Genomic DNA, 16,502 nt, shown 5'->3' on the forward strand with positions numbered 1-16,502 from the left:
TAAAAAAAAAAAAAAAAAAAAAAAAGATTTTACTTTTTAAAAGCAGGGTCTTACTATGTAGTCCTGGCTGGCCTAGAATTTATTGTGGAGGCCAGGCTGACCTCACACTCACTGAGAGCCACTTGTCTCTGCCTCCTGAGTTTCAGGATTAAAGACATGTGCTCAGCTAAGAAACTGCTTTTCTAATCCTTACTTACACTGACAAGTGTGTAATTCAAAACGCCATCGTGTGTGTGTGTGTGTGTGTGTGTGTGTGTGTGTGTGTGTGTGTGATGGGGCAAGGTGTGCCATGATGTAGAGGTCAAAGGACAAATTTTCGGAGTCTGTTCTGTCTTTCCACCTCTGCATGGGTTCTGGGGGTTAATCTCATGTTGTCAGACTTGCATGGCAAGCTTCTTTACCTGCTGACACATCTTACTAGCTGGTAAACATATAATAAAAGAAAAATCAAAGCCCTGTTGTTCGTCACGCACTGAATAATTTAGTGCTTCCTACCCCTTTTATAGCATGCTCTGTGCTGTATCCGAAAGCTACTGTGAGCTCTCAATTGAAACCCACAGGAAGTTTATTATATAACTCATCATCAAGCAATTCGCAGAATAAATTATCTAAACATAAATTAGAAGTTAGCGCTTAATGATATAATTATATAATAGAAATTGCTCATTATTAGGGCTATGCTGTTATTAACAGCATCAACTGATCATTAGTAATGTGATATTTAACAGGTTATTAATTGTATGTTTTGTACATTAAGTACATGGAAGTTCTCAGGTAAGATGCTATCTACTGGGCTTTTGTTTAGAGACTCAGGTCTTTTTAAATCAATTTCAGAATCAGATAATAGGGGGATAAATGAAAGAGAACAAACTAAACAATTGGCTATATTTTTGCAGAAAATGAATAGGATGGGGAGCAAAAAAATACTGGGTTAGGATATAGATTGGCTGCTAGTGTTTGTGTCAAGCATAACCTGAAAAAAAGCAGAAAAGCAAACAGGAGACTGAATTTTTTTCTATTCAAGTATTAGCATGAAACAGTAGCTGATGTTTATCTATAAAACATTATCTCTGAAATTTAACCCTTTGAGGCTAGGGATGTAGTTCAGTTGATAAAATTAATATTTTATTTTATATGCATGCCTAGCATACAAATATCAAGGTTTGATCCTCAGCACCAAATAAATCAAATGTGATGGCCTAATGAGAGAAAATTATAGACCTGTTATTCCAGTACTCAAGAGGTAGAGGCAGGAGGATCAAAAGTTGAAAGTCATCCCCAGCTATATATGGAGTTCAAGGTCATCCTGGGCTATATAAGATAGAAATAAAGGAAGGAATAAAGGAAATAAATTTAATTTTTCATCAAATTTACATTGTTTAAATTTACCATCAGTACAGGTAGGAGGTTTTCAGAAACAATTTATTCAAAAATTCTTGCCAATGCAGAACCTTTCCCCAATCAACATCTTACTTTAATAATCTTCATATTCTAATTTCTTTAAGGATTGAAAAATGTATCAACTAAAGACTGAAAACAAGAGCAAGGCCTGGCGGTATTTACCACACACTCGATAAGCAGAAGGCAGAGAGCATTTCAATGGCATGTTAAGAAATCAAGGTTGAAATATGGTATAATATATATAGACAGAGACAAACAAAATTGGTGTGGAAATGAGAAATGGCATTGTGTGCACAGTAGACATGATTCAGCTTTGACAAGGTAATGTCTAGGGAGAAGATTATCCAGGATAGAGGACAGCAATTCACATTGTCTTCCTTTATGACACCCATCCGACATTTGATAACATAATGTCACATTGACACCAATGAATACTACATTCATTTTTTTGTTATTTTATTTTATGTATATGGAGGCTTTGCCTGCCTGTAGATCAGTTTACCCTGTGGGTGTCTGGTGCCCACAGAGGTCAGGAGAGGGCATCATATTCTTGAGAACTGCAGTTGCAGGCATTTCAAGTTGCCATATGGGTGCTGGGAGTCAAACTTGGTTCCATCTCCTCAGGCTCAGTACTACACATTTTTTTTTTTCAAGACAGGGTTTCTCTGTGTAGCTTCGGTGCCTGTCCTGGAACTCACTCTGTAGACCAGGTTGGCCTCAAACTTACAGAGATCCGCCTGCCTGTGCCTCTCAAATGCTAGGATTAAAGGTGTGCACCACCACTGCCCAGCTAAGTACTACACATTTTAAAGGAATGAAATAAAAAACAAATTATGGCAGATGCAATAATAAATGAACCAGTTTTGAAAAGGACAAGAAATGCTGCCAGGTGGTGGTGCACGCCTTTAATCCCAGCACTCAGGAGCAGAGGTAGGCGGATGTCTGTGACTTAGAGGCCAGCCTGGGCTACAGAGTGAGTTCCAGGACAGCCAGGTCGAGAGAGAGAGAGAGAGAGAGAGAGAGAGAGAGAGAGAGAGAGAGAGAGAGAGGAAGGGAGGAAGGGAGGGAAGGAGGAAGGGAGGGAGGGAAGGAGGGAGGGAGGGAAGGAGGGAGGGAGGGAAGGAGGGAGGGAGGGAAGGAGGGAGGGAAGAAAAGAAATGCTACTCATTACTCTTGATTACTTTAGACCTATGTCCTTGAGGGAGGAGGGGTGGGGGAAGCCACATAAAACAGATAAAGCTATAAGACTTGTGAGCCAGGCATAGTGGTATATACTGTAATACCAGCACTAGGGAGGCTGAGGCAGAGAGTTTAAGTCCATCTTGGGCTATATAACAGGACTCTGTATCAAAACAAAAACAAAACAAAACAGAAAAACAGGACTAGGAAGATGGATCAGTGGGTGTGGAGGTTTGAATAAAAAATGGTCCCCATAGGCTCATTTGTTTGAGTACTTGGTCTGCAGTTGGTGGAATTGTTTGGAAAGGATTAGGAGGTGTGGCCTTGCTGGGGGAAGTTTGTCTTTCACAGTTAGCTCTCTCTTGGCCCTGTGTCTGTGGATCAAGATGTGAGCTCTCAGCTACTGCTCCTATCTGCCTGCTGCTCTGCTCCTCATCGTAATGGTCATAGACTCTACCCCTGTGAAACCGTAAGGCCCAAATTAAATGGTGTCTTTTGTAGGTTGCCTTGGTCATGGTGTTTTATCACGGCAATAGAAAAGTAACTAAAGCAGAGGGTTAAATACCTGCTGCTGCACAAGCAAGAGGTCATGAATTTGGTCCTCAGCACCCGGGCAAAGGGGGTGTCAGGGGACACATCTGCAATCCCAGAACTTCTATGACAAAAAAACGAGGGGTAGGAAAGAGACTCCCTGGGAACTCAAGGACCAGATAGTCTGACCCTGTCTTAAATAAGAGAGAAGGCACAGGCTGACCCTTGAGGTTGTCCTCTGACCTGCACACACACCACTATGGCATATGCATGTCTTCATTCACATACACACAGACAAATTCATATACAGAAAAATGAAACACCCAAGACCAAAGCAAATAAACAAACCAAACACTAGGAGAGTTTTGAACTTCCAAGAAGAAAACTGCTCATTTGTGAGGGTTTGGGAAAGGGAGACTGCCTAGTTAATAACAAGGAAGTAGAGACAGGTTTTTGCCTGTAGAAAATAGATCTAGAACCAGAGTTATGTGCAGCAACCCCACACATTTGGCAAACAAGGTAAGAGACTGCAGCAGGCAGATGAGCCTTTACATTTCCAGTCTATTCTATACTTCTTGTTCGAGCTTCAAGTTTGGTATTGGATGATGTAGCAAAAATCTATTTTGATAGTATTGATATTTTTATGCCATCCAAGAAATTATACAATTATACAATGATTTTTTTTTTTGCTGCAGTCAAATGTTGGAGTATAATGGAAAGACATTATGGAACATAAAATTTTAAGTCACTGTTAAGCATAGGATGGGAGAATTGAGTGACTGCCATCTTGCTGATCAAACTTAATTAGTGGGAGTAGGCAATGATAGAAAAGTACAGTCTCCAAAATGGAAAGCCAGTAGCATACTTCTGAAAAATGTTCTCTTTAAAACGCGTTGTTCAGTGCTGATGAAGAGTGATTATAAAATTAATGTTTTGAGCAAAATTGGAAACCCAAAGTGAATGTATAACATTCCCTTGAGGACATAATGGTTTAGAAACACGAGAAAAATTAGCTTACGGTATCTACAAAAAGATTAGTTGCTAAACAAATTGCTAGGATCTTACCAACCCAGCACTAGAGAGATGGTTCAGTGGTTAAGTGAGCTGGCTGCCCTTTCAGAGAGCAGTGGTTAGTTCCCAGAACCACGTCGGGCAGCTCAAAGCCGTCTGTACCCCGGCTCCAGGAGGACCCATCGCCTCTCACCTCGTGGGCTCCTGCAGTTACATGCACACACACCCCTTAGACACATACAAGTAGGCATACTTTTTTGATTAAAATAAATCTTTTTTAAGAACTAGAAAACAGATTCTTTTTTTGGTTTTTTGAGACAGGGTTTCTCTGTAGCTTTGGAGCCTGTCCTAGAACTAGCTCTTGTAGACCAGGCTGGCCTTGAACTCACAGAGATCCGCCTGCCTCTGCCTCCGGAGTGCTGGGATTAAAGGTGTGTGCCACCACCACCTGGCAAAAACAGATTCTTAACACTAATGGCCAACTTCGCAGCATAGCAACTCCAGAGAGGGCAGAGATCTCACACTCAGGCCATCAGTCAGATCTGTTTCTAGGTATTTCCCCCTGTACAATATTATCTTTAAAGCAAATGTTTATTTACTTGCTTACTGAGACAGATTCTGTTTTGCCCAGGTTGATCTAGAATCCGTGCTCTCAAGAGGCCTTTTGAGCCTCAGCTTGCTGCGGAGCTAGGATGACAGGTGAGTACCTCTCACTGGCTTGAAAAGACATGTTTTGCTACCGAAAGAACATCATATCCTCTTCATTACATTTGATCAGTACTTCTCAAGTTCTCAAGTGCATAAAGAGCACTGGGGATCTAGTCAATGCCAAACCTGACTCGGTAATTCTGGACCTGTGGCCTCTGCTGCTAGAGACCCGGAGCAGTAGACTTCTAGATGTGTCACATAGCCCGGAGACAGATAGACACACAAATCAGGGGACTGGGTTGCAGTTCAGTGCTAGAGCATTTGTCTAATACGCTCAAGGTTCTGGTCTGATCCAATCACTATAAAATCACCAAGGCCTCATGGGAAAAAGAACCCGTGGCTCTGCCTAGTATAGCAGCTACTGGACTGGAAGTTTACCCAGGGTCTGTGACAGATCAGCTAGCAAGTTTGTCTCCTTCTCACTTGGCCAGCTAAGGGATTCACTCTTTCATTCCTTTCTTCGTTGTCCTTCTTTCCCACGCCTGTGTCTGCTCTCTGGACAGCTGAGTTCATAGGAGAGAATGCCAATGGGTGAATGAAGCCACTTCTGCTCCTTTAGGACCAAACTCTCCAGTTTACAGATGACGTCTCTTGGAGCAGCTCTGTTGCCCAGGGGCCCGTGAAAACAATCTTTTTTTGTCTAAAAACATCCTTGGTAGAAGTTATCTTTGTTTGTTTGCATGTTTGAGACAGGGTTTCTCTGTGTAGTTCTGACTGTCCTGGAATTGTAGATCAGATTGGCCTGGCCTGGAACTCAGAAAGGCGTGTGCTGCCACTGGTGGTAGAAATTATCTTTATAAATAGCGTTTCTTTCCTGGCTACAAATGCAACCCTTGCTTGCTTTAGAAAATAAACAAAAAGGTAAAGAAGAAACAGAATAATTACCACTCGCCTTGCTATATTTTCTTCTAGTTAAATATGTATTGTGTATGTCTATGTGCATGCATAAAATATATGGAAATTTGAGATTGCGCAACAATGTGCAATTTCCCCTATTTAGATTGTGAAAATTTTCCTAAACTGTAAAAACTATTATTCAAAAATTTCTCCAGCCCTTTGGAATTGGATACAGGAAGATCAGGAGTTCAAGGCCAGCTTCTGCCACGTAGTGAGTTTGAGACCAGTCTGGGTTAGTTGTGCCTCTGTCCCTAACAAAACAAAGCAAAAAATAAAAATTAAAAGAAAGAAGAAAGGAAGGAAAGAGTGGGAGGGAGACAAAAGACAACGAGGAGGGAGACTTGGGGTGGAGGGACACCTTGAAAATCTCTCATTTAAACGAGCTGGGTTAACCTCAGCAACGCCATGATGAGAGGGCCCTTGTCAAATTTCTGCGTGAAAAAACAGGAACGGTGGCGGTGGTGACAGCTCCAGCCCCACAAGAAAGAAAAAAAAAAAGGTTCTGAGAGGTGGCCAATCTGAGCCAGGGTTTTAAGCACGTGTTTATGGTAAGAAACTGGCTGCAAAGGGTTACAAGATTAGATAGCGAAGCCACAGGGCCTCACCTGGAGGCAGGCCCAAATTTACAGCAGAAACCTGGGAGTCTTAGAAATGACTAATGCAGGCTTTCTGGTGTTCTTTTCCAAGCAAGCTGCAAAAATTGGCAGGGGCCTTTCATTGTGTTGTCGATGTGTCTGGAATCCAAATAATTTGATGCAGAGATGCCCTGGCAGCGGCAAGCAAGGTTTTACCTGAAGAAAATGATGCCGGATGGCTGCTGCAACCCAGGCTCGGGGACAAGGACCTTCGCACGGCTCTCTCGCTCTCTCCGCCGACTCCAGCAAGCCTCGCTGTGACTGCCCTTACTCAAGGGTATTAAGTTAAAAAGCAATGTAGCTGGTGACTCTATTTTTTCTTTTTTCTCCCCCACTTCCCTCATCCAGGCAGTGAAGAATGGGGGAAAGTAAAATAAAAACCTTGACTGCAACCGATACGTCTCTCTTTTAAAAAATGGTGCTGGCTGATATTAGACAGAGCTCAGGAGAGCTCAATTTGAATATCGGCCGCATTGTGCAGGGCCTTAGCCCTTACTTCCTTCCCCCTCCTTCAGCTCTGTCTTTGCTGGCTGCCCGCGTTAGTATTCTTCCGAGGTGTAATCGCTGGGAGGGTTCCATCAGTAATAACTGGAGATCCCCTGAGCCGGTTGTGTTATCCTGAGAATCGAGAGGCATTTTGCCTTGCTGGTTGTCATTTCCATTAGGAGAGCTGATAAGCAGATTCCGAGTTTATTATTTGCCCAAATAGAGTGCTCTTGCTTGCAGGAGTGCTGAGTGGTCCTGAAATACTTTATTCTTTCAAGCCTTTGTATCCAGGACTGTGAGCTGGAGAATCTTGGACAGGTATTGAGCAGTTAGCTATTCCTTGCAGTTTCAGGCTCACCGTCTTGACTTTCTCTGGATCTCCTCCTCTCCTCCGGGAAAAAGAAATATGTTTCTAGGTCCCCTTCTAGGCCCCCAGTTCTCAGCTTCTGTTATTTCGGGCAACAACACTGACAATAACTTTACCCAAAGTCCCATGTGTCTCTATCCCATCTTTGCTACAAAAATCACTCTTAAAAATAGTTTGAGTGAATTTAGCATTTGGCTTTTCTTTAACCTAATAATTAATTCTTAGGATGTGACCATGTAAGTAATAAGTCACCCCTTGGGATCTGTGGGGACTGACTCTCAGAGCTCCACTCAGATTCTAAAATCTGTGGATGGGCAAGCATGTATGTCACCTGATTTACATATGACTTCTACACATCCTCCCGTAAAAACCATCTCCAGAGCCCTTTCACGATCACCGTGTAAACATGATGTGAGGAGCTACAATAGTCTGTTAGACAATGACAAGAAGAATCTGGGCATGCTCACTAGAGGCACATGTTCTTAAAGAATTATCTATTTGTATGTGCATGGGTGTTTTGCCTACACGTATGTAAGTGTAACGTGTGTGTGTGTGTGTGTGTGTGTGTGTGTGTGTAGTGCAACCTTGGCAACCAGAAGAAGGCAATTGGCTTCCTGGAACAAGAGTTACTGATGGTTGAGAGCCACCACGTGGGTTCTGGAAACTGGAACCCAGGTCCTCTGCAAGGACAGCAAGTGCTCTTAACTACCAAGCTGTCCATCAGTGCAGGTTTTAAAAAGATGTTCTGAGGCTGGTGTTGGTTAAATCTTTGCACGTGGAACCTATGGATATGGGGGCTGATTACATAGTATTTGCCATGGGGCAGATATGTTCTAGACTTTATTATCATCAAACAATCTCTGTGGTATGTGGACTTGTAGAAGTGATTATTCTTTTATACCTTTTTTTAAAAAATGTGTGTGTGTGTGTGTGTGTGTATATATACACATGCCACATATGACTTTCTTAGATGTATTCTTCCTTTCTACTTTGAGGCAGGGTTTCTTTTGTTTCTGCTGAGGCTATCAAAGCTAGTTTCCAGGCTGCTCTCCCGTCTCACCCTCTGCCTCAGCACCGAAGCAGAAGGTTCTAGGGATTGAAGTCAGCTTGGGTCCTCTGGAAGAGCAAGAAGTGCTCTAACCACTGAACCATCTCTCTGGCCCCCCAAACACTCTGTTTCATGGCCTATATCACATGTCCTTTTCTTCTTAAATGAGTGTAACTTCCAGCAGAGAAAACATATCATTCTACTAGATAAAATGAAGCGTATTGGGTACAAATACACTGAAAAAGCCAGAGGCTATACCCTGAGTCTGGAATCAAATGGTCTGGATTAGTCAAAAATGCCAGCTTTACTCCAAGCTTCAATCTCCTCTTCTATGAGACTGGGCTAGAAGTACCTGCTGAGCAGTGTTGCATATGGACCATAAATGCCCGGGATGGGCACTGACATGGAAGTACTCAGAGAAAGCCATGTTGAGTAGCACTGATGGTCCCAACACTGCCAAGAATCAGAACCTCATTGCTGAAAAACGGTAAAAGGCAATTTATCACCAAGTGGGAGGCTAGACCAGATAATTTTAAAACCCTTTCAACTTGGCACAAAGATTGTAATATTCTGACTAATGTTCTCAAACTTGTGTGGAGTGGGGCCAATTATTTTTTAATTCTTCAATCTACCATTCGCTGATGCTTTTGTATAGTGCCATAAAAACCAGATGACAAGGAACATACAATTTTAAAAAGGCATACAAAATAAAAGCCCCACATTTTTATCACTGAGTCATTAGATGTAAAATTGCTCCATCAAATTGCTATAAAAGTTACTAAATGTGTTTTAATTATAGCTTGTATATTGGTTGCCTTTCTCATTGCTATGGCAAAAAACCTAATGGAAGGAAGGATTTCTTTTGGCTCACAGTTTGATGAAGCAGTTCATCATGTCGGGGAAGGCAGTGTTAGGAGGATGAGGCAGTTAGGATATTGTACCTGCTATAATTCGGAGAGAAAGACGCCAGGGGAAGGGGAAGGGAGAGGGGAGACTGGCCTCTGGGGACAGCAGTAGAGGAGGGGAGGGACAGACAGACAGACAGAGAAAGAGAGAGATGGGAGGTGAGCAGGGTCCATTTAAAAGGGAACATAGTGAAGGTGCACAGGTGGTACTCTTAGTGGCTACAGCTGAGGACGTATACCCCAAGGTCAGGCCAGTACAGATGCCTGGATACTAATAGCGCCCATTGTTGGGAAGCAGAAAGAGGTATATACTGCTTTCTACTCAGCTTTCTGCCTCTTCAGCCCCCAGGACGGTGCCATCCACATTTGGGGTGAGTCATCTCATTTTTAACTCAATCTCACAGACACACCCAGAGGTCACGTGGACAGTTGGATTTAAGCATCTCAGCTTGCTATACATCAAATTATTGCAAAACTCAGGGGCTTATGATAATGCTATAATTTCCCAAAATTTCTATGGGTCAGACATTCAGGAGAAGCTTAGCTCACTGGGTGTGGGAAATTAGGAAGGTTTTGTCTAAGACACAAACTGGGGCTACATCATCTGAAAGTCTGGGCAGAAAGGATCCACTTTCCAGGGAGCTAGTTTCCAAGATGGGTAAAGGAGGGTTGGTTAAGCGAGTAGCTCCAGTTCCTCCTCACCCACGTGGATTTCCCTGTGGAGCCGACGGCTCCAGAATAATCGATCCAGCAGACAGCAACATTCAAGTCATCCTGTCTTTAGGACCTGGTCTTAGAAGCCATAGTTCATCAACTTTGTGATATCTTTGGAATATTATCCATATTTGCTGTAGGCAGAAACTTCATTCAGCTCAAACCCCAGAAGCAAAATCTTTTTTAAAAAATATTTATTTATTTATTTATTATGTATACAATATTCTGTTTTGCATGTATGCCTGCAGGCCAGAAGAGGGCACCAGACCTCATTACAGATGGTTGTGAGCCACCATGTGGTTGCTGGGAATTGAACTCAGGACCTTTGGAAGAGCAGGCAATGCTCTTAACCTCTGAGCCATCTCTCCAGCCCCCCCAGAAACAAAATCTTAAGAGCACCTTGCAACCAAATGCTTGCTCCTCCTTGGAATACTTACCTGTCTGTAAAGCAAATTCTGAGTGCCAGGGGCGGGACAGATGTCTCAGCACTTAAGAGCACTTGCTTTTCCAAAGGACCTGGGCTTGATTCCCAGTATCCATATGGTGGCTACAACCTTCCGCATCTCCAGTCCAAGGAGATCTATTGCCCTCTTCTGGCCTCCTCAGGCACCAAGCTCCAACACGGAACACAAGCACACATGAAAGCAAAACACCCATTCATATAAAATAAAACAATACTTTCTAAAAAAAAATCTGAATACTAGATTGATGAAACGACCTAACTTCCTCATTTTGCACACGAGGAGACAGACCCGGTGGCCTCATTAGTGGTAGCACTGGGATTCTTGATTTCAGCTCATTTCTATCATGTTAGCTACAAGTCTCTTTTAGCTACTATTTAATGAAAAGGGAGTGTTTGCCTGGAGCTTCTCATTAAGCAATGAGGATGAACGGGATAGGACGGGACACCGAACCGCAGAGAGGCCGCCTGAATCACCAGCAAAACCATCTTCAAGGTGGTCATCCAGTGGGCTAATTCAATGAGCCAAGTTCAAAGGCATCACAATGTGACAATGAAAATTGGCCTGATTGAGCTTCAAAGATTCTATTAACTTGTAGAAATGACTTCTTCCCAGGAGAATTAATTCCTAGCACTGGCAGAGAGCCGCCTCGGAGGCTCGTGCTTTCAAACGTCTTTTAAGTCAGTTCGAAGACATTCAAGCAAAGGTGACGGTTTACATTCCTGCCTTAATACGCACATTTCCAGAGTCAAGCGATGCGATTCCGATCCTAATTACAAAGGAAATATGAAACTTCTAGCAAGTTCATTTTCCAGGGTTGAGAGATAACCTGCTTCAGAAATTGTCACTAAACCAATCCTCCCGCAGCCCCTGTAGGTACTGTGTGGTGGCAAGCATCGATGGGGTCACTTGTTTCAGCTCAACGGGTTTGCGTTTTGAGACAAGATCTCACTCTAGCCCACACTGGCCTCAAACACACAGCAGTCCTCCTGCCTCAGCCTCTCACTTCCAGCAAAGATCATTTCTGACGCCAGCAACATGTTAGGATCACTGGTGCATCATGGGACTCCAGACTGGGATTTTCTTCTGCTGCTTTTGCTCTCCTCCCAATAGAACCAGGAGCCCAGACAAGAAAAAGCTAAGATTCCTGAATTAAGAATGGAGCAAACCTTTTTGTTAGATAGTCCCAATCATAGAAAAAAATTCAAGAATAAAAATAGCATGTTCATCCATCACTGCTTAGATTAACCTTTTGTTGACATTTCCCTATTTGCCTTACCTTTTCTTCTCTTTCTCTATACACACATTCAAATTCTCTCTTTCTCTCATACACATATACACATGCATGGTTTTCAGCCGTTTGGAAATAAATTAGATATAATATGGCCCTTCATTTCTAGATATTTCAGTATATGTGTTTGATTTTATAGACAGCTATCAACCTCAGCAAAGAATTTTATGGGACACTTTACAATAATATGCCTTTTCATGTTCCAACTTTTTCAACTAACCCAATGGTATCTGAGGGGAACACATGTAAGAAGGTCACACATGCACAAGCATGTCAAAGCCCAAGCCTGAAGCCACACTTCTTAGAGTCACTATTGCTGTGATGAAACCCATGACCAAAAGCAACTTGGGGAGGAGAGAGTTTATTTGGTCCACTGAGGGAAGCCAAATTGGGAACTTAAGTCAGGAACCTGGAGGCAGGAGCTGATGCAGAGGCTATGGAGGGCTGCTGCTTCCTGACTTGCTCATCAATGCTTTCTCAGCCTACTCTCTTATAGAAACCTGAGCCATCACCCAGGGGGTACCCACAACAGGCCGGGCCCTCCCACATCACTCACTAGTTAAGAAAATGCTCTACTGGCTTGCCTACAGCCTGATCGCACGGAAGCATTTTCTCAGCTGAAGATCCCAGCTCTCAGGTGACTCTAGTCTGTGCCAAGTTGACACAAAACAACACACCAGGTGCCTTCCTTGGTCACACTCCATACACTAAGTCAGGGTCTCCCTTGAACATGGAGCCCACTGTTCCTGCTAGTTTAGCTAGCCCTCTTGCTCGGGGGATGCCCTGCTTCCGCCTCCCTCGCGCTGGGATTCCAGGGACGTCATCATACTCTCCCAGCTTTTACACAGATTCTTAAGATCCAAGGTCTCAGCACTGTGCCCAAGTGCTTCATTACCAGAGCTATTTCCCCAGTCCCTAATGATGGGTTTTGTTTGTTTGTTTGTAGCACTGTTTACCGAAGACTACTGGGTTCTCAGTAGACTCACATGTTCTGTTTACTTGACCGGAGCCTTCTTTAGTCTGAAGCGTTTCACAGATGCTCACCATCTTTCACTGCATTGACATTTCCAAAGAACAGAACTCTCCAATCCCTTCTGAAAACAGAATACCGGGATGGCTCAGTGGGTAAAGGCACTAATTGCCCAGCCTGCCCCAGGACTTACATGGTGGAAGGAGAGAACCAACTCAAACGAGTTGAGCTCTGATTTACAAAGTGCACAGGGTGGCACACATGGGTACACACACACATTTATGCACACACACAGTACATAGATAAATGCAATTATTTAATTACAGAAAAGTCTGTCTCCCCTATAAACTGACTCGCCAGGCTGCTCTCCTCCCCTATGCACCCCATAAACATTTAGTCCTTTCTACATGTGTAACTCTGGCCTACCTGGTGTCAGTGAAGAGCCCGGAGCTTTATGAATATGAACTCAAACGCCTAGAAGAGCCCCCTGCGGCCGTTTCTACCTACTGTCACTTGCTGAGGAAACTGACGCCCAGACCTGTGAAGCGGCTTGCCTGAGGTCGGACAGCCAGGGACAGACAGAAGCAGGCTTTAGCCACAGGGCTCTCAACCCTGTGCTCTGCTGGCTGGAGACAGGGCCTTCCTCCCAAATGACGTCTTAAAGTAGGGAGCAAGGTGGGAAATAAAACAAGAGAAGTGCGGGCAATGAATGCAGCGGAAGCTTAGAGAAGCCAAACACCAAGTCAGCAACATCAGCATGGGGGTGGGGGCGGGGCGGGGGCGGGGCCTATGAAGTTCACTTGGGCCCACTTGGGCCTGGCACAGTAGTGTCCTGTGAGAAAGTAGAATTAAAGATCCTGTTCCACCACTGAGCTAACTTGCTAGTCAAGGCCCAGAACTGGAATTTGAACACCACCGGACGCTCCCCAGCCACCTGCTAGCCAAGCCCCAAGCCTCCACGCATGCGCTCAGAGCTCACTTAGAGCGGCATCCTGCCAGGTACTTGACTCCTGGCTCTTCCCACACAGGCTCTTCCCAGGGACAGGGCCATGGGAAACGCTACCTCTTCCTCCTCCTAGACAACCACCCCCGAGCTAATCTGTTGCCTTTGTACTTTTCACATATCTTTGTTATGTGCTTATTTTTCATTTTTGTGTTTTGTTGACATTTCCCAATAGACTAAGCGTAAGCATCCTGTAACTGGGGGAAAAGGTATTGATTTTCTCTGTTGGGTGATAAGAAGCTTTTTGTTTTAAGAAAAAAAAATTATTTGCAATATAAATTCAGTCCTGTTGCAGTCTCAGGGTGTGTGTGTGTAGGGTTACAGTCTGTGGAGTGTGTGTGTGTGTGTGTGTGTGTGTGTGTGTACGTGTGTGTGTAGGCTTACCATATAAACAACGCCCCATTGCTGTTTGTGTCTGTGGAGTGTGTGTGTGTACGTGTGTATGTGTGTAGGGTTACAGTATGAACAAAACCCCACTGCTGTGTGTGTGTGTGCACCTGCGTGCGCAAGGTTACTATATAAACAATGCCCCATTGCTGTTTGTGTCATGGAGTGTGTGTGTGTGTGTGTGTAGGCTTACCATATAAACAACGCCCCGTTGCTGTTTGTGTCTGTGGAGTGTGTGTGTGTGTGTGTGTGTGTAGGCTTACCATATAAACAACGCCCTATCGCTGTTTGTGTGTGGTGTGGTGTGGCTGTGGGTATGTGTGTAGGATTACCATATAGACAAAGTCCTGTTGCTGGCTCAGGATATGTGTGTGGAGGGATGTCACGAATTTTCCCTCATAAGATCCATAAAACAAAAGTGGCCACTCTCTGGCCCGGTAGAAGTGGCACACACCTTTAATTCCAGCACTCAGGAGGCAGTGATAGGCAGATCTCTGTGAGTTCTAGGTCAGCCTGGTCTACAGAGCTAGTTCTAGGACAGCCAGGAGCCAGGGCTACACAGAGAAACTCTGTCTTGTAAAACAAAACAAACAAACAACAAAAAGTGACCACTCTCTGGTAAACTCTCATTTACTCCCTGGTGCATCTTTCTGTGTAGTAGGATGAGCCTAAATTGGCATCAGGGTAGTGGGTTGAGAGGCCCAGAGAAAGCAGCCTGCCCCAGCTGGGATGGAGGACCTCAGACACCTGGCTTCAGGGTCCTCCACAGTACACACAGGTAACAATATAAGCAGAAGCTTCCTGGAAGGGCAGGCATCTGGCCCAGGAAGTGCGGCGTGGAGGACTCTTAAGCAGATCTGTCATTGTAATTAAAACCCAAGACTTCAGTGGCTAAAGCTCCCAGCTGGTGTTTCAGTTTAGCTCTCTGGGAGCCCAAGCTTTCCTGAGAAGCACAGGTTGAGTTCCTGGAGCAATGGAAGAAGCCACTTCCCAGCAGAGGAAACTCCTAAGAAGAGAGGAAAAACACTTCCAGGGAACTGATGGGTCAGTGTTTGGGCCGGGGAAGGTGTGCTACCCAGCTCCCATCTGCTGGGTCTGGACAAAACAGTGACGCCTTCAGTCCAGGAGCACCACAGGAGGCTCTGGGAGCGGGCCTCTTTCTCTGCAGTCAGTTAGGGTTTAGGTATTGGGATCCCTACGGTGGTTTTCTGCAAACACTGCTTATGTACCCACAAGGGCTGGCAAGGTGGCTCAGTGTGTGGAGTACATGCAACAGGTCCAATGACTGAATTCATTTTCCAGATCCTAGAAGGGGCAGGAGAAAACTGACTCCCTAGAGTCCTCTTGCCTCCCCATTCACACCATGGCACCAGAGTCACACACACACACACACACACACACACACACACACAAAAAAAAAAAAGAAAATAAAGATGGGGGCAGTCAAGGATCACTTTTGGGGGATGGTGATGGTCTAGGAATTGTACTATAGTTGGGGGTTAGCAATAAAATTTACATTAACCAATGATCGTCTTATTTTTATTTATTATGGGGACAGCCAGGTGTGCTGGAAGATCTACAAATCTGGCATCCAGGAGTAAGAAGGAGAAGCATTGCAAGTTTAGAACCAGCCTGTGTTACATTGTGAGCTCCAGCTTATCCTGGGCATCAAGGAGGCTCTGTCTCAAACAAAATCAAAGGAAAACCATCACGTAGCAATAATACTGTTACTATCATCGTTGGTGTGCTACAAATGTTAGGCTGACCGCAATAACACTTGCCTAGTATGTGCAAAGGCTTTGGCTCAATTTTGAACATCACAAAAACTATATTCGAACACACACATAATTGCAAGAAGTTTAACAAAACAGGTATTATGCAGATTAAAATATCTGTACAGTCTCCAGTGGGAGTACTTGTTAGGGTACAGTGAACTCACCTTGGTAATGTATCTGTTATATGGAAGGAAGACATGCAAATCGCATATCAATGGCAGCGTGCAGTCTAAGAATGGGATTAAATATAAAAGGCTTCTCAGTCAGTCAGAAATAAAGGCTCAGATCCTCTTGATGTACCTTATAACTTCACATGCGCTAATACGGTGTTTAGCACTTCAAGTAAAGTGGGAATGCCTTTTATTTTAGTCCTTAGATATGTATCCTTCATTCTTGTAACCTCACTGCCATGTTCAACTAGATATAATTAGAACAACACAGATTTAAAAAAAAGGGGGGGGGGTAGACTGAATTGTGGCTGGTGTTAGATGAGGAGCAAGAGAAGCTGTTAGCCGAGGAAGAACAATGAACTTCTCAGTTTCGGGCCCTTGGGGAAGCAATGTTCGTCTACATGTGTGAATTCCTCAGCGGTTAACCTTCATGTCATATACTGAATACTAACAATTTAGAATGCACGGTCCCGCTAGCTGGGAGGTAGGTAAAGTAGCCATTTTTAGACTTCAGAGCGCGAGTCAGAGTCACCCCCAGAGCCTGCTCCAGGACAGGCAGCCCC

At 44.1% G+C, this 16,502-nt stretch overlaps 1 long non-coding RNA gene across 1 annotated transcript in view; it reads right to left on the minus strand.

Annotated features, from left to right (window-relative positions):
* The window catches only part of LOC126504514 (uncharacterized), a 17,459-nt gene extending 4,007 nt beyond the window's left edge, over positions 1-13,452 (minus strand). The window contains exons 1-2 of the long non-coding RNA XR_007592635.1: positions 13,031-13,452; positions 12,621-12,728 (exon numbers count right to left, since the gene is read on the minus strand). This is a non-coding gene — a long non-coding RNA (uncharacterized lncRNA). The remainder of the gene's footprint in view (positions 1-12,620; positions 12,729-13,030) is intronic.
* Between the last annotated feature and the right edge of the window lie 3,050 nt (positions 13,453-16,502).

This window comes from Alexandromys fortis, unplaced genomic scaffold (genome assembly GCF_014885135.2).
Source record: "Alexandromys fortis isolate MF-2015 unplaced genomic scaffold, M_Fortis_MF-2015_v1.1 scaffold_12, whole genome shotgun sequence".
Classification (NCBI taxonomy): Eukaryota; Metazoa; Chordata; class Mammalia; order Rodentia; family Cricetidae; genus Alexandromys; species Alexandromys fortis.